Below are 24796 nucleotides of genomic sequence, written 5' to 3'. Positions count from 1 at the left end.
CAGAGAAAATCAGGTGTAGCCATAATGATATCAGATGAAACAGACTTCAAGGTGAAAAAGATAACAAGAGACAAAGATGGACATTTCATAATGGTGAAGGGACTGTACAACAAGAAGACATAACAGTCATCAATATTTATGCCCCCAATCAGGGAGCACCGAAATACACCAAGCAACTACTAACAGAACTAAAGGGAGAAATTGACCAAAACACAATTATACTAGGGGACTTAAATACATCATTGACAGCTATGGATAGATCATCCAAACAGAAAATAAATAACGAAATAGTAGCCCTAAATGACACATTAGATGAAATGGACATAATTGACATTTATAGAGCACTTCATCCTAAAACATCAGACTATACATTCTTTTCTAGTGTACATGGAACATTCTCAAGGATAGACCATATATTGGGACATAAAATCAGTCTCAACAAATTTAAGAAGATTGAAATCATACCATGCATATTCTCTGATCACAAGGCTTTGAAATTGGATATCAACTGTAAAAAGAAAGCAGGAAAAACACAAATACATGGAGATTAAACAACATACTTTTAAAGAAGGACTGGGTCAAAGAAGAAATTAGAGAGATCAAAAGATACATAGAAACAAATGACAATGAAAATACATCCTACCAAAATTTTTGGGATGCAGCGAAAGCAGTTTTAAGAGGGAAATTTATCTCATTACAGGCCTATCTCAAGAAACAAGAAAACTCCCAAATAAATAACCTCATGTTACACCTTAAAGAACTAGAAAAAGAAGAACAAGTAAAACCCAAGGTCAGCAGAAGAAAGGAAATAACAAAAATTGGAGCAGAACTAAATGAAATAGAGAACAAAAAGACAATAGAAAAATTTAATGTGACAAAGAGCTGGTTCTTTGAAAAGATTAACAAAATTGACAAACCCTTGGCTAGACTTACTAAGATAACAAGAGAGAAGACACTGATTAACAAAATCAGAAACGTAAGAAGGGAAGTTATCACGGACACCACAGAAATACAAAGGATCATCCAAGAATACTATGAAGGACTATATGCCACCAAATTCAACAACCTAGAAGAAATGGACAAGTTCTTAGAAACATATAGCCTTCCAAGGCTGAACCATGAAGAACTGGAAAATCTAAACAGACCGATCACCAGTAACGAAATTGAATCAGTCATCCAAAACCTTCCCAAAAGCAAAAGTCCGGGACCAGATGGCTTCACTAGTGAATTCTACCAACCCTTCAAAGAGGATCTAATACCAATCCTGCTCAAACTCTTCCAAAAAATTGAAGAAGAGACAGTACTCCCTAACTCATTTTATGAGGCCAACATTACCCTGATACCAAAACCTTGTAAGGACAACACAAAAAAGAAAACTACAGACCAATATCTCTGGTGAATACCGATGCAAAAATCCTAAATAAAATTCTAGCAAATCGAATACAACAATACATTAAAAAAATTATTCATCACGACCAAGTGGGGTTCATCCCCGGGGCACAAGGGTGGTTCAACATCCGCAAATTCATCAATGTGATACATCACATAAACAAAATAAAGGACAAAAATCATATGATTATATCAATTGATGCAGAAAAAGCATTTGACAAGATACAACATCCATTTATGATTAAAACACTTAATAAAATAGGTATAGAAGGAAAATACCTTAACATAATAAAGGCCATATATGACAAGCCCTCTGCTAATCTCATAATTAATGGTGAAAACTGAAGCCCTTTGCTCTACGTTCAGGAACACGACAGGGCTGTCCCCTATCACCTCTGCTTTTCAACATAGTGTTGGAAGTCCTTGCCAGAGCAATCAGGCAAGAGAAAGAAATAAAAGGCATCCAAATTGGGAATGAAGAAGTTAAATTATCACTCATGCAGATGACATGATGCTATATATAGAAAACCCTAAAGACTCCACCAAAAAGCTATTAGAAACAATCAACGAATACAGTAAAGTTGCTGGCTACAAAATCAACGCACAAAAGTCCATTGCCTTCCTATATACTAACAATGAAATCTCAGAAAAAGAAATACAAAAAACAATTCCTTTTGCAATTGCAGCAAAAAGAATAAAATACCTAGGAATAAACTTAACCAAGGATGTGAAAGACCTATATGCTGAAAACTATAAGACATTTTTGAAAGAAATTGAAGAAGACACAAAGAAATGGAAAGACATTCCGTGCTCATGGATTGGAAGAATCAACATAGTTAAAATGGCCATATTACCCAAAGCAATATACAGATTCAATGCAATCCCCATCAAAATCCCAATGGCATATTTTAAAGAAATAGAACAAAAAATCATCAGATTTGTTTGGAACCACAAAAGACCCCGAATAGCCAAAGCAATCTTAAGAAAAAGAACAATAATGGAGGTATCACACTTCCTGACTTTGGCTTGTACTACAGGGCTACAATAATCAAAACAGCATGGTATTGGCAGAAAAACAGACACATAGACCAATGGAATAGAATTGAGAACCCAGAAATAAAACCACATAAATATGGACAGATAATTTTTGACAAAGAAGCTAAAAACATACAATGGAGCAAAGACAGCCTCTTCAATAAATGGTGCTGGGAGAATTGGATAGCCACGTGCAAAAGAATGAAACTGGACTGCTATTTGTCACCATGTACCAAAGTTAATTCAAAATGGATCAAAGACTGAAGCATAAGACCTGACACAATAAACTGCATAGAAGAAAACATAGGTACTAAACTTATGGACCTTGGGTTCAAAGAGCATTTTATGAACTTGACTCCAAAGGCAATGGAAGTAAAAGCTAAAATAAACGAATGGGACTATATGAAACTTAAAAGCTCTGCACAGCAAAAGAAACCATTGACAAAATAAAGAGGCCACCAACTGAATGGGAGAAGATTGTTGCAAACAGTGCCTCCGATAAGGGGCTAGTATCCAGAATATACAAGGAACTCATGCAATTCAACAACAAAAAAACAAACAACCCAATTGAAAAATGGGCAGAGGACTTGAAGAGACATTTCTCCAAAGAGGACATACAAATGGCAAATAGACATATGAAAAATGCTCAACATCACTAATCATCAGAGAAATGCAAATCAAAACCACAATGAGATATCACCTCACCCCAGTCAGAATGGCTATCATCAACAAGACAAATAGTAACAAATGTTGGAGAGGCTGTGGAGAAAAAGGAACCCTCATACACTGTTGGTGGGAATGCAGACTGGTGCAGCCGTTATGGAAGGCAGTGTGGAGGTTCCTCAAAAATTACGAATAGAATTGCCATATGACCCAGCAATCCCTCTCCTGGGTATCTACGCCAAAAATCTGAAAACATTTAGAGATAAAGACACGTGTGCTCCAATGTTCATTGCAGCTTTGTTTACGGTGGCCAAGACATGGAAACAACCAAAATGTCCTTCGATAGATGAATGGATAAAGAAGTTGTGGTATATATACACAATGGAATACTATTCGCGAGTAAGAAAAGATGATATAGGAACATTTGTGACAACATGGATGGATCTTGAGAGAGTAATGCTGAGCAAAACAAGTCAGACAGAAAAAGCAGAGAACCATGTGATTTCACTGATATGTGGTATATAAACCAAAAACAACAAAAGAACAAGACAAACAAATGAGAAACAGAAACTCATAGACACAGACAATAGTTTAGTGGTTGCCAGAGGGTAACAGGGGCGGGGGGTGGGGGGGGGGGAGATGAGGGTAAGGGGGATCGAATATATGGTGATGGAAGGAGAACTGACTCTGGGTGATGAACACACAATGGGATTTATAGATGATGTAATACAGAATTGTACACCTGAAATCTATGTAATTTTACTAACAATTCTCACCCCAATAAATTTAATAAAAAATAAAAAAAAGAAAAAAAAGAAAATATAAATGATGAACTGCCAAATTAAAACAAAAGATTTATACAGAGAGAGAGAGAGAGAGAGATTCACAGGCGGTAAATTACAGCATAGGGAATGTAGTCAATGGTATTGTAATAGCTATGTACGGTGTCAGATGGGTAGTAGACTTGGCGGGGTATCACTTTGTGAGGGGTGTAAATGTCTAATCATTATGTTTTTCTGTACACCTGAAACTAATTTTTAAAAAGCAAAAAAAAGATTTACAACCAGTATGTATTGGAAGGAATGGGCCTTTTCAAGCCCTTGCTTAAATCATTCAGTGCTTTTCCATTGTTCTTAGAATGAAGTTTAAAACCATTAACGCTGCACAGTTTGTCTGGTCCTTGCCTTAGATTCAGCCTCATCACCTCCACATTCCTGCTTTCCTGTCACCTTAGCCTTCTTTTAAGTCCCAGAATAGGAGTCAGCAAACTTTTTCTGTAAAAGGAAAGATCATAAATATTTTAGGCTTTACAAGGGGGCCATATGGTGTCTGTCAGAACTATTCACTTCTGCAGTTGTAGTAGAAAAGCAACCATAGACAATATGTATATGAATGGGTGCCCTGTCTTCAGATAAAACTTTATTTACAAAACTAGGAAATGCTCTGGCAATTCTAGTTCGCCCACCCCTGCCCTAGGACATCCATATTCCCTGTAGTCACTGGACCTTTGTTTTTCCCACATGCTGTCACCTCAACTTGAAAGCATCTTCCCATCTCACCTTTCCCTCCCATCCTCACTAACCCATCACTCAAACCTCCTTGGCCTAAGTCCTTCCTTATCATCTTTCAGATTTCAACTCAAATGCCATTTCCTTCGGAAAGCCTTCCTTGATGTCTAGACCAAGATTGGCCCCCCTCCCATACACTCTCCTGGCACATCGTGCCTTTTCTTCATAGCCTGTAACACAATATGTAGCTGCGTTATTTAATTTGTGATGATGGAAAAATCCTCATTACATTCTGAGTTCCATGGGGACTAGGACAGTGACCATTTTATTATTATATTTCCAAAGCTTACAAGACAGCCAAAAATCCTTGCTCATTAAATCCTTGCTGAATAAATGACTGAATGAATGATATACACCAAATGGTTACCTTTGGATAGTTGGATTTTAGGTGATTTTTGGTTTTCTCCTTTGTGCTTAAATATGTTTTCTGCTTTCCAAGTGGCACTCAAATTACTTTTGTAACTAGGAAAAATAAAAATAGAAAATTCAATTTTTAAAAACATCATAAAAGCAATGCAACAATACATGTGAAATGATGACATAGGAATAAGAAGACTTTGAGCAAATGCGTGATCAGAATATGTGGAGTTACTCTGGAAGGTCTCCCTGGAAGTGGTTGTCAAGCCAGGTCTTCAAATTGATGGTTGTATGTAAACTGGTGAAGGGGGAAGGGAGGGCACAGCAGGTTAGGTGACTAGGATGTGCAAAGACGTCAAGGTGGGAAACAACATGTGCTCCTGTACTGTTACATGAAAATGGAAATGGAAAATCACAAAACCAAAACATTCAGGAGAGACCCAAAACAAACAGCTTGGAGAAGAGTTAATGGTTTCCGTTGAACTTTTTCCCCCTCTCTTTTCTCTTCTTCATCTTGCTTTTGAAACTGTATAAAATGGCAAAGCCCCAAGAGTACCTCTGATGTACACGCTAAAGAATCCAAGATAATTCACTTCTAATCAAACTTGAATGCTCCAGCTTAACTGGGGCTCCGTGGAGACATGTGGTCCCACCTGGGTGACACAGCAAATGAAATCCCTCACTAGACAGCACCAGTGATAATTCAGCTACTTTTATAAAGTGCACTGGAATCACATTTTCTCAGAGACTGTCTGCAGGTTCCTCTCAGCTCCTTGAATTTCAGCTCTTGCTCCTTAATCTATCAAAAAGACTCACTCCCCAGCTAGGAATGCGCCAAACATTTTGACTAAGTACTTATCTGCACAACCACAAAACCAATATCATCAGTTAGGGGAAAACAATTTCCTCTGGCAAGTAGAGACAGCCTAATTGCTTAATCTGACAGGTTATTAATGGTTCAAGCCAACCAAAAGCATAATGGATATTGATAACCACTGGCAGGTTGGACATTTGACGCATACAGTATTGCTGAAAATTACTTATATCAAGGGTTGCAACTGACCATCAGACTAAATTGTCCAATCTCTGTGGGTTTCATTAAACAGTTCTATCAACTTGATAAAGTGGCAAGCCAGAAAGTTAGCACATTAAGTGTAGCTCTGGGGGGAAAAAAGGCTAAGAGGGTGGAGGATATTTACAGTATTTATGTTCCAAATCAACGTGAAAATAAATTTCCTCGGCAGTATTATACTCTGGGTGTTGGGGACAGTTCTCTCCCCTCTCTATTTGGATGGTTTGGGAAATCAGGCCTAGACTGAGCCATAACCTAAAATGACTGTGATGTGGAGGGGAGCTGACAGTGGCATTGAGTTTCGTGTTCCAGGATTTCAGGGCCTGATTCATTACTCATTGGGCTCTTTTTGAGAAAAGGCCGAGTTTCACCCAGAGCAGGCATCATTTCCTCATGCCCCATCTCTCCTTTGCAGAGCAGCAGGGATAGGCTAACATGTGGACAGAAACTGCCAGTGCTCCAGATCCCACTGGTGGGGGCTGAATGCAGCCCAGAGCCTCGTTGGGTGGAAAGGACTTTGAAGAGGCACAGGGAACCCAGGAATCACTGCTGGGCTACCACAGAGGAAATAATTCACAGCACACTGAAAGTTCCAACCTGCATTCTTCTGTCTTGTATGTTAATAAACCCTTTCCATCTGATCAGTAACAGTGGAAAGCCAAGTCTTAAAGATTAAACTGGATTAGAGGTTTAAAAGAAGAGAAATGGCTCTACTAAGTGTGTAGAATAACAGAAGACTAAGAATTAAAACAGCAAGAATGGCAACAACAAAAAGAAGCCCTCACAGGGAAGAGATGATGTAAACCTGAACTAAAACAGTGGCAAAGGCAGTGCAGATGGAAAGGAGGGGATGGGTATAAAAGATATTTAGGGAGTAGAATCCACAAGATTTTGTTATTGATGGAGAATTGGGTACTGAGGGAGGAATCCAGGTTTGCGATGCTAACACATAACTTCAAATAAAATTATTGAGTTAATGTTTGTAAAGCACTTAAAACAGTGCCCGCTACATAATAAGAGCTGTGTAGGTGCTTGCCGTGATCAGGATTATCTTCCCAGCCAAACCGGAAGTGTGAAATGCCAGACTAACCAGGATGTGGCAAAAGAAGTTCCACATTCAAAAGAGATTCCATATGTTTCTACGGTTAACCGTTTGCACTGTGCCACCCTCCTATACCTGTCCTCCCAGACATACAGGTCACCGGCTCAGGTTTGGGCTGTTACTGGCGGAATAACAATAACCAGCATCCATCTACCACTCTACCTTGAATCAAGTGCTTTTACATGTCATTTCATGTGACCCTCACAAGAACACCAAAGGTTGACAGAAGTGAGGTGCTGGCTGTTCACATCAATGTGCTTAGTGATTTCTCTAGCTCCAACTGGGGTTCTGTGGGGGCAAGACTATGTCTTTTTTGCCCTTATCATTCCCCCCATAGAACCTAGCACTTCATAGGCAGTTTCAGGGGTCAGTTCAGTACAGAAGCAGGGTTTAAACTACGACCTGGAACCAAACGACCTGGACTTGAAACCCAACTCCAACACTGTATGATCTTGAAAACTTAGTTCACCTCTTTAAGCCTCGGATACCTCATCTGTGAAATGGGAGCAATAACAGTGCATTCCTCAGATGATTTTGGGAGGATCAAAAGAGATAATACACATGAAGCCCTTAGCACAATGTCTGGTGTCCTGTCCAAGAAATGAGAGTTATACTTGATATGGTTTGAATATATGGAAGCACAACTAACAGAAAGGCGTTTGAAATAGTGAAGGCAAGAGTTCAGGGGGTTATCACTGTGTGAGGGGTATAAATGATAAATGTCTAACTATTACATTGTTTTGTACACCTGAAACTAATAAAAAAAAACAAAAATAAAAAAATTTAATCTTAAAAAAGAAAAGAGTTAAGGTGTCAAATTGTGGGGATATTTTTCCATCAAAAAGATAGAACAGTGTGTGCACAGGAAGAGATTTGCACAGCCAGGAAAGGAGCTAAGAGCTCTGACGGTGAAGAGGGAAAGGTATGAGGGAAAAACAGCCCAAAATAGATTCAAGAACCGGTTGCTTGGCCTGGAAACCTGAAAAGTCCTAAGTGGGCTCCTCTGAATATTATGTCCCAATTCAAAAATGTGAGCTCAATTATGTTTAGATCAAAAAACTCTGGCATGCACTGCAAACAGCTGGGCCCTTGCTATAAATTCCCCGCTGTGACCAAAGCATAATGAAGTTGGGGCTTTTTCATGTGCAATTTTTTAACCCGCAAAAGAAAAATATAGGTCTAAAAAGTGAAAAAAATGCAACTGCCCTGTTAGACTCTATTTAAACCTATTCAGATCCAGAAATAGAAGCCCTTGCCAGTCAAAGCTAAATAGCTTCTCAAGCATCCCAGTCAAACCAAAAGGGGCCATAGAGGCTTAGCAAATAAGACCAGGGCTGAGAGAGGCCGGAAATGCCCACTTCGCTCCTCCAAACCCTGTGCCTGGGCTGCTTACACCACCTTTCTGCAGTGCTCTGCAAAGGCCCTCAAACGGTCCGCCAGGGTGGCAGCCAGGCTTGGCAGAAAAGTAAGGCACCAAGGTAAATGCATCCAAGATAGAGATGTAGAGGACTTGCTTCCTTTAACCTGGTGTCTTTCTGGATCACAAAGAGCCTATCGAGAAACCAAAAGTGCTGAGGTAGGCCCTGGCCCTGGGAGGAGACAAGGGTAAGAAACACCATCAAAATAGCAGTGACATAGTACTGCCTTAAGCATGAGGAAGGGCTCCAGCACAGGGGCCATTTAAAACCAACTGCCTGAAGTGAAGGGCTGCTTTGCCACCTCAAAATACTTCACCAAACAATACACGGGTCATATTTTTCCTTCATCTCACAGTGATTTCTGAAAATTGGGGCTGTCTCTCCCAAACAGTTTATGGTGACAATTAAAACAGTTTTTTTCAGCCCCACTGATTAGCTGGACCACATATAAGTACGTGATCCTATACCAGTAGCTATCTTTTCATCTACCATACCTCACCTCTTCAATTATCCTGTAAGCTCATGGAAGTCTGAGGTTGTATCTTATGCTTTCTCCAGAAGGAAGTCCCCAGAACATGAATGGCTATGATGCATTAGAAACAATCCTTGGGAGAGCTGAGTTCAAATCTTGCCTCTGATATGGTAGGTCTATGACACTGACTCGGTTTCAGGACATTTCTGGACTCTAGGTGGCTCATCTGTGTAAGAGAGATGTTTTAATAAGGGCAGAAAACTGCTTCTAGAATGGGAGGAAGAGAACTTGGGATGCAGGAAGCCACAAAATCCCCCTGGAGCATTCATTTTACTCAAAGAGAGAGAAGGGAAGGGACAAAATTATTCGTGTATCAAGACAAACCAGAACTGTGCTCGCTTCGGCAGCACATATACTAAAATTGGAACGATATAGAGAAGATTAGCATGGTCCCTGCAAAGGGATACACACAAATTTGTGAAGCATTCCATAATTTAAAAAAAAAAACACAGAACTATCATAGAGTAAAATGCAAAATTCTCAAGATTTTCTTAAAGATCAAGCATGAAACTTCAAAGTAAATTTGTTCTTATTTAAGGAAGCACATTGGGGAAGCACCTGGTTTTTACTAGGTACAGAATGAATACTAATTAAACTGCACTATTAATTCTTACATATACTTAGGTTAAATAAAAACAGAAAAGAGCACACAATGTGATATATAGATGATGCATTCTAGAATTGTACACTTGAAACCTATGTAATTTTACTAACCATTGTCAAGCCAATAAATCTATTTTTTAAAAAAAGAATACTATTAATCAAGATCATGCTAAGTCTAACAATGCAAAACATCCCAGGGGGGTAAATCTCAGATAACTCTGCCAGAAGGCAGGTACTACATCAAGAAAATAAAGAGTCAACCAATCGAATGGGAGATGATATTTGCAAACAATGCCTCTGATAAGGGGCTAATATCCAAAATATATAAGGAACTCAACTCAACAACGAAAAAACAATCCAATGAAAAAATGGGCAGAGGACCTAAAGAGACATTTCTCCAAAGAGGACACACAGATGGTCAATAGACATGAAAAGATGCTCAACATCATTAAAATCAGAGACCTATACACTTTTTTTTAACATTTTTTAAATTTATTTGGGTGACAATTCTTAGCAACATTACATAGATTTCAGGTGTACAATTCTGTATTACATTATCTATAAATCCCACTGTGTGTTCATCACCCAGAGTCAGTTCTCCTTTCATCACCATATATTTGATCCCCCTTACCCTCATCTCCCACCCCCACCCCCCTTACACTCTGGTAACCACTAAACTATTGTCTGAGTCTATGAGTTTCTGTTTCTCATTTGTTTGTCTTGTTCTTTTGTTGTTTTGGGTTTATATACCACATATCAGTGAAATCATACGGTTCTATGCTTTTTCTGTCTGACTTATTTCGCTCAGCATTACACTCTCAACATCCATCCATGTTGTCACAAATGTTCCTATATCATCTTTTCTTACTGCCGAATAGTATTCCATTGTGTATATATACCACAACTTCTTTATCCATTCATCTATCGAAGGACATTTTGGTTGTTTCCATGTCTTGGCCACCATAAACAAAGCTGCAATGAACATTGCAGCACACGTGTCTTTATCTCTAAATGTTTTCAGATTTTTTGGGTAGATACCCAGGAGAGGGATTGCTGGGTCATATGGCAATTCTATTCGTAATTTTTTGAGGAACCTCCACACTGCCTTCCATAACGGCTGCACCAGTCTGCATTCCCACCAACAGTGTATGAGGGTTCCTTTTTCTCCACAGCCTCTCCAACATTTGTTACTATTTGTCTTGTTGATGATAGCCATTCTGACTGGGGTGAGGTGATATCTCATTGTGGTTTTGATTTGCATTTCTCTGATGATTAGTGATGTTGAGCATTTTTTTCATATGTCTATTTGCCATTTGTATGTCCTCTTTGGAGAAATGTCTCTTCAAGTCCTCTGCCCATTTTTCAATTGGGTTGTTTGTTTTTTGTTGTTGAGTTGCATGAGTTCCTTGTATATTCTGGATATTAGCCCCTTATCGGAGGCACTGTTTGCAAAAATCTTCTCCCATTCAGTTGGTGGCCTCTTTATTTTGTCAATGGTTTCTTTTGCTGTGCAGAAGCTTTTAAGTTTCATATAGTCCCATTCGTTTATTTTAGCTTTTACTTCCATTGCCTTTGGAGTCAAATTCATAAAATGCTCTTTGAACCCAAGGTCCATAAGTTTAGTACCTATGTTTTCTTCTATGCAGTTTATTGTGTCAGGTCTTATGCTTAAGTCTTTGATCCATTTTGAATTAACTTTGGTACATGGTGACAAATAGCAGTCCAGTTTCATTCTTTTGCACGTGGCTATCCAATTCTCCCAGCACCATTTATTGAAGAGGCTGTCTTTGCTCCATTGTATGTTTTAGCTTCTTTGTCAAAAATTATCTGTCCATATTTATGTGGTTTTATTTCTGGGTTCTCAATTCTATTCCATTGGTCTATGTGTCTGTTTTTCTGCCAATACCATGCTGTTTTGATTATTGTAGCCCTGTAGTACAAGCCAAAGTCAGGAAGTGTGATACCTCCATTATTGTTCTTTTTCTTAAGATTGCTTTGGCTATTCGGGTCTTTTGTGGTTCCAAACAAATCTGATGATTTTTTGTTCTATTTCTTTAAAATATGCCATTGGGATTTTGATGGGGATTGCATTGAATCTGTATATTGCTTTGGGTAATATGGCCATTTTAACTATGTTGATTCTTCCAATCCATGAGCACGGAATATCTTTCCATTTCTTTGTGTCTTTAATTTCTTTCAAAAATGTCTTATAGTTTTCAGCATATAGGTCTTTCACATCCTTGGTTAAGTTTATTCCTAGGTATTTTATTCTTTTTGCTGCAATTGCAAAATGAATTGTTTTTTGTATTTCTTTTTCTGAGATTTCATTGTTAGTATACAGGAAGGCAATGGACTTTTGTGCATTGATTTTGTAGCCAGCAACTGTACTGTATTCGTTGATTGTTTCTAATAGCTTTTGGGTGGAGTCTTTAGGGTTTTCTATATATAGCATCATGTCATCTGCAAAGAGTGACAATTTAACTTCTTCATTCCCAATTTGGATGCCTGTATTTCTTTCTCTTGCCTGATTGCTCTGACAAAGACTTCCAACACTATGTTGAAAAGCAGAGGTAATAGGGGACAGCCCTGTCGTGTTCTTGAACGTAGAGCAAAGGGCTTCAGTTTTTCACCATTAATTATGAGATTAGCAGAGGGCTTGTCATATATGGCCTTTATTATGTTAAGGTATTTTCCTTCTATACCCATTTTATTAAGTGTTTTAATCATAAATGGATGTTGTATCTTGTCAAATGCTTTTTCTGCATCAATTGATATAATCATATGATTTTTGTCCTTTATTTTGTTTATGTGATGTATCACATTGATGGATTTGTGGATGTTGAACCATCCTTGTGCCCCGGGGATGAACCCCACTTGGTCGTGATGAATAATCTTTTTAATGCATTGTTGTATTCGATTTGCTAGAATTTTGTTTAGGATTTTTGCATCGTATTCATCAGAGATATTGGTCTGTAGTTTTCTTTTTTTGTGCTGTCCTTACCAGGTTTTGGTATCAGGGTAATGTTGGCCTCATAAAATGAGTTAGGGAGTACTATCTCTTCTTCAATTTTTTGGAAGAGTTTGAGCAGGATTGGTATTAGATCCTCTTTGAAGGTTTGGTAGAATTCACTAGTGAAGCCATCTGGTCCCGGACTTTTGCTTTTGGGAAGGTTTTGGATGACTGATTCAATTTCGTTAATGGTGATCGGTCTGTTTAGATTTTCCAGTTCTTCATGGTTCAGCCTTGGAAGGCTATATGTTTCTAAGAACTTGTCCACTTCTTCTAGGTTGTTGAATTTGGTGGCATATAGTCCTTCATAGTATTCTTGGATGATCCTTTGTATTTCTGTGGTGTCCGTGATAACTTCCTTTTTTTCATTTCTGATTTTGTTAATCAGTGTCTTCTCTTTTATCTTAGTAAGTCTAGCCAAGGGTTTGTCAATTTTGTTAATCTTTTCAAAGAACCAGCTCTTTGTCACATTAATTTTTTCTATTGTCTTTTTGTTCTCTATTTCATTTAGTTCTGCTCTAATTTTTGTTATTTCCTTTCTTCTGCTGACCTTGGGTTTTACTTGTTCTTCTTTTCTAGTTCTTTAAGGTGTAACATGAGGTTATTTATTTGGGAGTTTTCTTGTTTCTTGAGATAGGCCTGTAATGAGATAAATTTCCCTCTTAAAACTGCTTTCGCTGCATCCCAAAAATTTTGGTAGGATGTATTTTCATTGTCATTTGTTTCTATGTATCTTTTGATCTCTCCTCTAATTTCTTCTTTGACCCAGTCCTTCTTTAAAAGTATGTTGTTTAATCTCCATGTATTTGTGTTTTTCTTGCTTTGTTTTTGCAGTTGATATCAATTTCAAAGCCTTGTGATCAGAGAATATGCATGGTATGATTTCAATCTTCTTAAATTTGTTGAGACTGATTTTATGTCCCAATATATGGTCTATCCTTGAGAATGTTCCATGTACACTAGAAAAGAATGTATAGTCTGATGTTTTAGGATGAAGTGCTCTATAAATGTCAATTATGTCCATTTCATCTAATGTGTCATTTAGGGCTGCTATTTCGTTATTTATTTTCTGTTTGGATGATCTATCCATAGCTGTCAATGATGTATTTAAGTCCCCTAGTATAATTGTGTTTTGGTCAATTTCTCCCTTTAGTTCTGTTAGTAGTTGCTTGGTATATTTCAGTGCTCCCTGATTGGGGGCATAAATATTGATGACTGTTATGTCTTTTTTTGTAAAGTCCCCTTTACCATTACAATATGTCCATCTTTGTCTCTTCTTATCTTTTTCACCTTGAAGTCTGTTTCATCTGATATCATTATGGCTACACCTGATTTTCCCTGGGTACCATTTGCTTGGAGTGTCAATTTCCACCCTTTCACTTTGAGTCTATGCTTGTCCTTGTAGCTGAGATGTGTCTCTTGGAGACAGCATATGGTTGGGTTTAGTTTTTTGATCCTATCTGCTACTCTGTGCCTTTTATTGGTGAGTTCAGTCCATTTACATTTAGGGTGATTATTGATATGTGAGGATTTCCTGTCATTCTATCTTTAGTTTTCTGGTAAGGCTGTGTCTCCATTGTTTCTTTGCCTTTTTGTTGTTGTCTATTATTTCTGTGTGGTGGTATTCTATGATGTTTCCCTCTGTTTCTTCTTCTATTACACTATATATTTCAGTTCTGGAGTTTTTTTGAGTGGTTACCCTTAAGTGTATGTAAAAGAAAGCTTGATATTTAGAGTATTCCATTTACTTCAGCACGCTTACTTTCTCCATTCCCATATTGCGGTTCAGGCCTTTACTCTCCCCCTTTTTGAGTTTTGGTTGCCACAAATTGTCCCTGTTGATGGTGGTCGAATAGCCTCCTTTAGTATTTCTTGTAGTGCAGGTCGTGTATTAGAAAATTCCCTCAGCTTCTGTATGTCTGGAAAGGTCTTTATTCCTCCTTCATATTTAAAGGCTATCTTTGCTGGATATGTTATTCTTGGCTCATGATTTCTCTCTTTCAATAGTTTGAATATTTGGTTCCACTCCCTCCTGGCTTGTAGAGTTTCTGCTGAAAAATCTGATGATAATCTAATGGGCTTTCCTTTGTAAGTTACCGTCTTCTTTTCCCTGGCTGCCTTGAGGATTCTTTCTTTGTCGTTGATTTTAGACAGCTTCAATACAATGTGCCTTGGAGAAGGCCTGTTGGGATTGAGGTAACTAGGTGTTCTATTTGCTTCTTGGATTCGAGGGTCCAGTTCTGTCCACAAATTTGGGAAGTTCTCATCGACAATTTGATTGAATATATTCTCTTTTCCCTTCTCTCTTTCTTCTCCTTCTGGTATGCCCATTATTCTTATATTGCTCTTTCTGATGGAGTCAGAAAGTTCTTGTAGAGTTCTTTCATTTCTTTTAAGTCTCAAGTCTCTTTCTTCTTCCATCTGTGTCATTTCCAGGTTTCTATCTTCGATGTCACTGATTCTTTCCTCCATCTGGTCAACTCTACTACCTAAGCTGGTTATTTCATTCTTAATTTCTTCTATTGAGTTCTTAATCTCCAGAAATTCTACTTGGTTCTTTTTAAAATTTCAATCTCTTTCGTAAAATGCTCATGCTGTTCTTTGATTGTGTTTCTGAGTTCATTTAACTGCCTATCTGTGTTTTCTTGTATCTCGTTGAGTTTTATCAGAACTGCAATCTTGAATTCTCTGTCATTTAAGTCACATATTTCTGTATCTTTAAGTGCCTTTTCTGGAGATTTTTCATTTTCTTTCTGAGCTATCTTGTTGCCTTGGTTATTCATGGCGATTACTGGTTTACTATTTCTCTTCCTAGACATCTACAGGAGTGGCTTCTGCAACAGGTTGATAGGAAGCGGTCTTTTTGTTTTCCAGTACTTGTTGGTAGAATGTTTTACTTTTTCTCCAACTGCAGCTTATTTTCTTCTCCCACACGGTAGTGCTATGTTTTCTCTGCACTATTCCAGCTTCTCACACAATGGGGGGATTCCCTGGGAGACGGGTATCTCCTCTGTTAATAGTTCGCCTGGGTCACAGGGGGCAGTGTCCATGTGGGTATGTGAAGAGCTTTTGAAGTTCCAAAGCTCTTCCTGTACCAGATTCAGAGCCCGTATGTTTCAGCAGTTCTGTTTACTCCTGCAGGGATCCACCTGGATAGTTGGGGCCAGGGGTGGGGTGAGTTGTGAGAGGTGGCCCAGAGCAATGGCGGCAACCACCACCACAGCTGGTCCTGCTTCCACAGCTCCCTCCCCTTTGCCAGGACTAGTTGGGCTGTAAATCTGTGTCTGCAGTCCACAGTTCTCAGAACAGCAAATATCTTCTTTCGATCTGTCACTGCTACTGTTCGCTTCTAGCACCGGGCAGGTGGGAGCGGGGTAAGCTCTGGGAGCGTAGGGAGGGGCCGGCTAATTTCAGTGATTAAGGCTTCCGTTCTCTGCTCGGCAGTGAGGGCTTAAACCTCCATTTTCAGCTTCTTCCCTCAGTCTTTTCTCCAAGGTGTCTGCCATGAGCGTTGGGTTCAGCCGTGTTATATGCTGCCCCCTCAGCCCTGTGGGCCACAAGCAGAGCCCTAGCAGTCTGAGTTCTTCCCTCTCCCGCAGCTGTGGTAGTTCTGGGATGCAGCGAGCTCGGAGCACTGAGCCAGGTGTGCGTCCTGCGCCCATGGGGCTCTGTCTCTGCACTTCTCCCTTCCCTCTTCCCCTGCTCGCACGATTCACCCATCTTTAGGTGAATTCAGTAGTGTGCCTCTTCGTCTTGCTGTCTACTGTGCAGGGAGTCCTTTGTGGCGTTATTGTTTTTCGATTAGTTGTAAATTCCAGGGGAGCTTTACAGAGACTCACCTCAGGCCGCCATTTTGATGACGTACTCCCAGAGACCTATACACTTTTGATAAGAAAGGTGAACCTATTTTACAAGGCCTACATGATCTGGCCCCTGCCTACCTCTCCAGTCTCATTTCCGATACTTCCCATTCTTTAAATTGTAAGTCCTCGTAATCAATCACAAACTTTTGTACATCTCTTAGCTAGCTGAATTGCCTGACAACTCCAGGTAGGAAATTCTCTCTGGCTGGCCTCTGTTTTCTATTTGGTTATAAGATAATGTGCTGAGAATGGTGGTGGTGGTGGGGTCATGAGTTTTCATTGAGGGAACCACTGAAGTTCTCAAATAGCCTTTGGGAAAACAACAAGGAAGCCCTGTGAGACTAACACCTTCAGAGGCCAGCAAAACAGAACTTTCTCAGCTTCCAGCTTCAGCAGGTAAAGAGTCTGCTAAGGGAGACACATGTGGAAAAAGTATGTGCCCAGAGAGGGTCTTGGGCATTGGAGTCACCTCGTCTGGAGGACTTCAGAGAGACCCTCACCAGGGCTTACAAGGCTCTTTGGGTTTTAGTTGTCCCACATCCCCTTCCCCAGGAAAGCTTATGTTCCATCATGCTCTCTATCACCAGTTAGCCTTTGCCCATTCAGCCTGGAAATATGCTTCCCTGTTCCCCATCCTTCTTTGTGTTGTCAACACCATTCACCCTTTAGATCTCTATTTTTTGTCCTTTATTTTTCATTCACTCACTCAAAAAATATTTTCTGAATGTCTACCATATGCTAGACACTGGGGCTACAACAGTGAAAAAGACAAAAGAGGTACCTGCCCTCATAGAGCTTATAGATAATTAATCAAGCAAGGTGATGTTCTAGGCAGTGGCTAGATGGTTGACTTAAATTGAAAGGCAAGTGTAGAGGACCAAATGGTGCCCCAAAAAAAGATATGTCCACCCAGAACTTCAGAATGTGACCTTATTTGGGATAACAGTCTTTGCAGGTGTAATTCAGGTGAAGATCTCAAGATGAGATCATCCTAGAATAAGCGGGTTTTCAAATCCACTGACAAGCTTCCTTATAAGAGACAGTAAAGGAGAAGACACAAATACAGAGGTAGCATGTGAAGATGAAGACAAAGGTTGGACTGATGCTGACATAAGCCAAGGAACACCTGGAGCCACCAGAAACTGAAAGAGGAAAGGAAGCATTCTCCCCTAGAGCCTTCAGAGGGAGCACAGCCCTGTGACACCTAGCTTTTGGACTTTGAGCCTCCAGAGCTATGAGAATGACTTTCTGTTGTTTTGAACCAATTATGGTAGTTTGTTATGGAAGCCCTAGGATACTAATACAGCCAGAGAATTTCTCCCCAAAATGATTTTTTTGTCTGAATTTTAAGTGATGAGAAGTAGTCAGCCATATGAAGATCTGGGGAAAGTGAACTCCTGACTGAAAAACAGTAAGTGCAAAGATCCTGAGGCAGGGACAAGCTTGAAATGTTCAAGGAACAGAAATAAGACTAGTATGTCTGGACATTGAGTGGGGGAAGAGAAGTTGATGAGGAGGAAGATCGTGCAAGTCTGGTAGGTCATAGTAAAGAATTTGGGTTTTACGCTGTATGTTGATGGGATGGTTTCAAGCTTTCCACATTTGAAATAAAATCTGAATTCTCTACTATAACTAAAACACCCACCAAGATTTGACCTATGCCTACCACTATCATTCTCACTTACTTTGTTCCATCATCACTTGCTATTTTCAATTTTAAGTAAAGCTATTCTTTCCTTCAAAGTCTTTGTATTTTCTGTTTCTTCTGTCCTGGAATGTTCTTCCCCCAGACCTTTGCTTGCCCGGCTCCTTCAAATCATTTCGTTGCCAGCTCACATGTTACTTCTTAGAGAAGTCTGCTCTAGTACACAGCCAATTATTCTTTTGATTAACCCTGTTTTATTTTTTCATGTCTCATCACTTTTGAAATTATTTTGTTAATCTCTTTAACTGTTTGGTGTCTATCTTCCTCACATGACTGTAAGCTCAATTAAGGCAAGAATATTTGAACTGTACTTTAGAAGTAGAAGGAGTTTGCTTAATGTATACATGAGAAAGGGGAATGCGCCAAGAACTGAAAAAGCAACTGCTTCAGAACTGCTGGAATGTATAGAAGGAGGATAAGGTGAGGGAGTTGGGGAGTAGTGGAAGATGAGACAATTGCATTTTTTAAAATATCACTTTGGCTGTTGAATTATAGTGGGCCAACAGTGCAAGATGAGAGACCACTTATTCGTTCAAGACTATGTATTGACCACCCACTACTTATCAGGTACTGTTTGTGTTTTCTCTGCAAATGAAACAGACAAAAATTATTGTCCTCTTGGAGGTTGCAGTCTATTGGGGACCAGTTATGTAGCGGTTGTAGATGATAAAGACTTGCACTAGAAGTGAGACAGTGGAGATGGAGAGAAGTGATTGGATTTGGGATGTGTTTTGGGGAGAGGTGGAGTAGACAGAACTTAATGAATAGAATAGATTGGACATCGCTTCCTCCACAAAGTCTTCCCTGCACCCCCCAATATTAGATTATGTGTCACAACACCCCATGTTTACCCTATTGCTACATACCTTGTACTACAAATATTTACGTTTTACCTGTATCTGAACACATTATATCAGAACCCATGGCATAATGCTTGGGACAGAACAGGTACTCAACACATGTATTAAAGAAATAAACTTATTTAATATTAATAATATTTATTATTATTAAATAAATTTACTAAATATGTAAACCAGTTCCTTTACCAAGATAGTATTCGTTGCCTATCCACTGCAATCTCATTTAATATGCTGTGGTTTTATTCTGGTCTCTGATTAATGCAAAAATTTCCTTTCTAGATTGATACCATAAGAGCTTCTATTTAAACTGTGAAAACATTTGTGAAAAGACTGAAAAATTACATTATCTCATTATGACAGCTGCACCTGATTAAGCATTGCACAATCAGAAAACTGAAAGTTCAAAATTATAAATGTAGTGTCAGGTAGCACATTCATAAGAAATCAAATATTCAATCAGGCTTTTACATTTGAAAGGCCAGTGGCCAAAAGCACACCGCATCTTTAGGTAATGGTCAGTGCAGTTCTATAGTACCAATTACAGCTCAGAAAATCATTCAGAGATAATTTAAATGGAGTTCAAGCTCATGGGATCCCAAAGAGCCAACAAAATTTAACAAGAAAGAAAAAAATGTCACATTCAGCCACACACCAGAGGCTTGAAAGTAATAACTGTTACTGTTACTTAAGGGGAGTGGGGGGTGGGGAGTGGGAGATGAAGGTAAGGGGGATCAAATATATGGTGATGGAAGGAGAACTGACTCTGGGTGATGAACACACAATGGGATTTATAGATGATGTAATACAGAATTGTACACCTGAAATCTATGTAATTTTACTAACAATTGTCACCCCAATAAATTTAATTAAAAAAAACCATCTCTCCACAATTCTAACTATAAATATCCAGCACTGTAGCCCTTCTACAGTTACCCAAAGGAAGATTAAACCTCAGTTGTCAGTTGCTGATATTTGGTGATTGGTTTCAAATGGACGTTTTCATTATAAATGACTATGTACAAATGGCTTTGTGTTCTGCAGTACTTGTGAGTCCCCCATCGAAAGTCAAGAACGATATGGAAGCATGTTAACTCTGATTGTAGTAGCCAAAAAGATCCTAGAGCAACAAGGACTTCAGTTAGGGGCTACGGGACTCTAGCTCAGAAAATCATCTCCTCCAGCCTTTTCTCTAGCCAAATCTTTCAAAGCATTCTCTTCCCATGTGAGTGACCATCATGTCACAGGTTAGGCAACCAGGAAAGGGATCACCTGGCTGTTCCTCAGTGTCACACAGCAACTAAACTACAGGTGAGACTAAAACTCAATAGCTCTGGCTTCTGATTCTCAAGAGAGGATTAGAAGAAGAAAAAAAAAAACTGGGCACTTGATAATCAAGATTATCACATATCAAAATACTACCCTGAAAAATGCCAGCTTGTCTCTGTCAAAAGCTCCTGAAATCCCGCCCCCTCCAAGAGGCATTCCTAATTGATCAGAGGAAAGGAGATGGTTTCTCCAGGTCCCTTGCTTTTGTCCACAAATGAAATTCCCATGAGCTGATAGGAAACTTGACCTTATCGGCATGTGTGGTTTTCAACGTTAATTATTCTGACATCTGTGTGTCAAAAACTGTGATCAAAACAAAGGAATATATGTGCATCACTTCTATGATATTACCGCCCGAAATGCATAACCTGAACCTCATCATGAAAAAACATCAGACAAATCCAAATTCACAGACATTCTATAACATAATTGGCCTGTACCATTTTAAGATGTCAAGGTCATGAAAGACAAAGACTGTTAACTATTTCAAATTAAAGAAGCCTAAAGGGATACGAACAGTGGCAGTGAGGCAGACTTCTTGAGTTCTCCTCCGGAACTTACCACAAATTGAACATCTATAACCCATCAAAGGAATCTCAGCTCATCACACAGAACAGCTAAGAGACTCATGCGAGGATTACTTGAAGGTGGGCAAACTGGGCAAGCAGGGGAAGACGGAAGGGAGCGGAGTGGAGACGTGGCCTGCATCTGTGGCTGTGGAGACGCAGGGGGTCCCAGGACAGAACAGAGACCACAAGAGCCAGGAGGTGGGCTCTTTCCCTGCATCCCACAGCTGATCTCTCCTGCCCAGAGAGCAGCACATCCAGGCTTTGACGCAGTAACCTCAACTGAAACCTCCAGCTGGGTCCTAGGTTGACAAAGGACATAAACTCCACACCTGGGCCCCCCCGCCACTCTCCCAATCCTACCCCCGCCCTTCCAGAGACTCAAGCTGGCCCCTGAACTGAGGAGTAGTGCCAGATTGCAGAGGAGCTGTAGTGCTCAGGATCTGGGAACACCCGGCGTGCAGATCTGACCCAGGAAAGAGGCTGGGAAGAATGTGACACAGCTGGGCTGGGACAGAGAAGACCCCTCCATCCCCAGCCCCCACCTTTCCTGGCCTGCCTAGGGCAGGGCAATTACAACTGCGGAGATACACCCAGAGGTCAGCAGCAGGTGGCAGAGGCAGCCCTGGGCTTTCAGCAGCTCAGAAATTTCGCACCTTCCACACACACACCCCCATGGAAGAAGTACCCTAAGACTCAGGAGACCCGGGCACAGGACTGGCTGTATTACTCTCAGTGCACATACATGCAGGCATGAACAGAAACTGTACTGACTTTGTAAAAGCTACCATCCAGACCCCACAGACCCACTCATCTAGAACTGCAGTCCCAGGTTCACTCTGGGCACCAGGTAGCTGGCTCTGCCTGCACAAGATGCACAGGACTCTTTGTAACAGCAGAGGACAACCTGGAGATTACTTGGTGGCCTTAAGCCAAGACTGGCGCTGCTCTTTTTGTTTTGTTTTGTTTTTGTATTTTTGATATTTTTGCCTGTGTTAAGTGTAGGTTATCGATTGTTTTTACATGTGACTGTATTTGGTTTTTTTCTTTGTTGTGTTGTTGTTGTTGTGCTTGGTGATTTGCTTTGTTCTGAAATTGCCCTACACCAGGGCCCAGCCCAAGAGGCACAAGATTCAAAACACCCAGAGGCCAACTTAGACCAAACCAGAGTATTACTGGGTTTGACCTATAAGCAACACACCCAGAGGGAATTCTATACAGGCACAAGAGCCCATAGAGGCCAAGCCTCATTTGAGCGGTCAACCCTCACGCAGCAGAACATCCACTGTGGGCAGAGCCAGTCTCACAACTAGTCAGCCTAGGAGTCAATCCCACCTGCTGACAAGACAAAAAACAATTAAAGTTCTACTTTAACAGGACAATATACAAAACACAAGAGTCAACTTTGGAGCACATGCACAGGAGACTAAGGAAGTGGTGCAAGTCAAATATAAAGGAAACATACTACATAAGATAACCCACCAAAAACCAAGGACCTTAGGGCATCTACCTAATACATCAAAGCAAACACAGAGAGTCAGCCAGAATGGAGAAACAAAGAAACATATCCCAAATAAAAGAAAAGACGAAACCTCCAGAATTGGAACCAAATGAAATAGAGGTAACAAACCTATCAGAGACAAAGCTCAGAACACTGATGATAAAAATGTTTAAGGAGCTTACTGATGACATAAAGAAGGATAGAGAAATCATAATGAACAACCGGTTAGAACTAAAGAATACAATAACTGAAATAAAGAACACACATGAAGGAATTACCAGCAGTTAGATGAGGCAGAAGATTGAATCAGCAACTTAGAAGACAAGTTAGCAGAGATCACTCAAACGGAACAACAAAAAGAAAAAAGAATAAAAACAATGAAAATGGTTTAAGAGACCTCTGGGATAACATCAAGTGCAACAACATGCGCATCATAGGAATACCAGATGGTGAAGAGAGGGAGAAAGGGATCGCAAACACATTTGAACTAATAATGACCAGAAACTTCCCTAACCTGGTGAAGGAAACCGACATACAAGTGCAGAAAGTGCAGAGAGTTTCAACCAGTATAAACCCAAACAGGTCCACACCAAGACACGTTATAGTTAAAATGGCAAAAGTTAAACACAAAGAGAGAATCCTAAAAGCAGCAAGAGAAAGACAGAGGGTTACATACAAGGGAACTCCTAGAAGACTATCAAAAGACTTTTCTACAGAAACTTTGCAGGCCAGGAGGGAGTGGCAGGAGGTACTCAAAGTGATGAAAACAAAGGCCTACAACCTAGATTGCTTTATCCAGCAAGGCTATCATTTAAAACTGAAGGAGAGAAAAAGAGCTTCCCAGAAAAGAATTAGCTAAAGGAATTTATTACCACCAAGCAAGCATTACAGGAAATATTAAAAGGGCTTCTGTAAACAGAAGAAAGATGAAAACCATCTAACTACAAATTAAAAAATGGCAATAACTATGTACCTATGAAAAATCACTTTAAATGTGAATGGATTAAATGCTCCAATCAAAAGACATAGGGTGGCTGAGTGGATAAGAAAGCAAGACCCTTGCATATGCTATATACAAGACTTACCTCAGATCAAAAAACACACACAGGCTGAAAGTGAAGGGCTGGGGAATGATCTTTCATGCAAATAGAACTAAGAAAAAAGCTGGAGTTGCAATACTTATATCTGACAAAATAGACTTTAAAATGAAGAATATATTAAAAGAAAAAGATGTGCACTACATAATAATAAAGGGATCAATCCGACAAGAGGACATAACCCTAGTAAACATCTATGCACCCAACATAGGAGCATCTAAATATATACAACAGATATTGACTGACATAAAGACAGAGATCAACAGTAACATTATCATACTAGGCGACTTCAACACACCTCTGACAACAAGGGACAGGTCTTCCAGAGAGAAAATCAATATGGAAACAATGGCGTTAAATAACACATTGGACTAGTTGGATTTAATCGACATTTTCAGAGCATTTCAACCTAAAGCTGCATTTGTCTTTTAATATATTCTTCATTTTAAAGTCTATTTTGTCAGAGATAAGTATTGCAACAAGTTCTTCTCAAGCACCCATGGAATATTTTCCAAGACAGACCACATGTTAGGCCACAAAACAATTCTTGATAAATTTAAGAAAATTGAAATCATGCCAATTGTCTTCTCTGACCACAGTGCTATGAAACTAGAAATCAACTACAGGGGAAAAAGTGGAAGACACACAAATACATGGAGGCTGAATAACATATTACTAAATAATAAATGGGTCAACCATGAGATCAAGGAATAAATCAAAAGATATCTCGAGACAAACAAAAATGAAAACATGGCAACCTAAAATGTTGGATGCAGTGAAAGCAGTCCTAACAGGGAAAATCATAGTAATGCAGGCATACCTAAAGAAACAAGAAAAATCACTAATCAACAGTTTATCTTCAACTTAAGGGATCTGGGAAATAACAGCAAAATAAGCCCAAAGGGAATACAAGGAAGGAGATAATAAAGATCAGAGTGCAAATAAATGAAATAGAGACCAAAAAAACAACAATACAAAAGGTCAATGAATATAAGAGCTGCTTTTTAGAGAAGATAAACAAAATCGACAAATCTTTAGTAAGACTCATCAAAAAAGAGAGAGAGAGGAGGAGACATCATCAAAATGGCGGCATGAGGTGAGCCTCTGTAAAGCTACCCTGGAATTTACA

At 39.5% G+C, this 24796-nt stretch overlaps 1 protein-coding gene and 1 non-coding gene across 2 annotated transcripts in view; both read left to right on the top strand.

Moving 5' to 3' along the window:
- Window positions 1-24796, top strand: part of ESX1 (ESX homeobox 1) — a 141489-nt gene that overhangs the window by 81344 nt on the left and 35349 nt on the right. The window lies entirely within an intron of this gene.
- On the top strand, window positions 9468-9573 carry LOC141569845 (U6 spliceosomal RNA). Its single transcript, XR_012493627.1, has one exon. It is a non-coding gene; the product is annotated as a U6 spliceosomal RNA (small nuclear RNA).

The sequence above is a fragment of the Rhinolophus sinicus genome, chromosome X (assembly GCF_036562045.2).
Source record: "Rhinolophus sinicus isolate RSC01 chromosome X, ASM3656204v1, whole genome shotgun sequence".
NCBI classification, from domain to species: Eukaryota; Metazoa; Chordata; class Mammalia; order Chiroptera; family Rhinolophidae; genus Rhinolophus; species Rhinolophus sinicus.
Note: the sequence above shows the minus strand (reverse complement) of the source record. Positions and strands in the feature narration are given on the sequence as shown.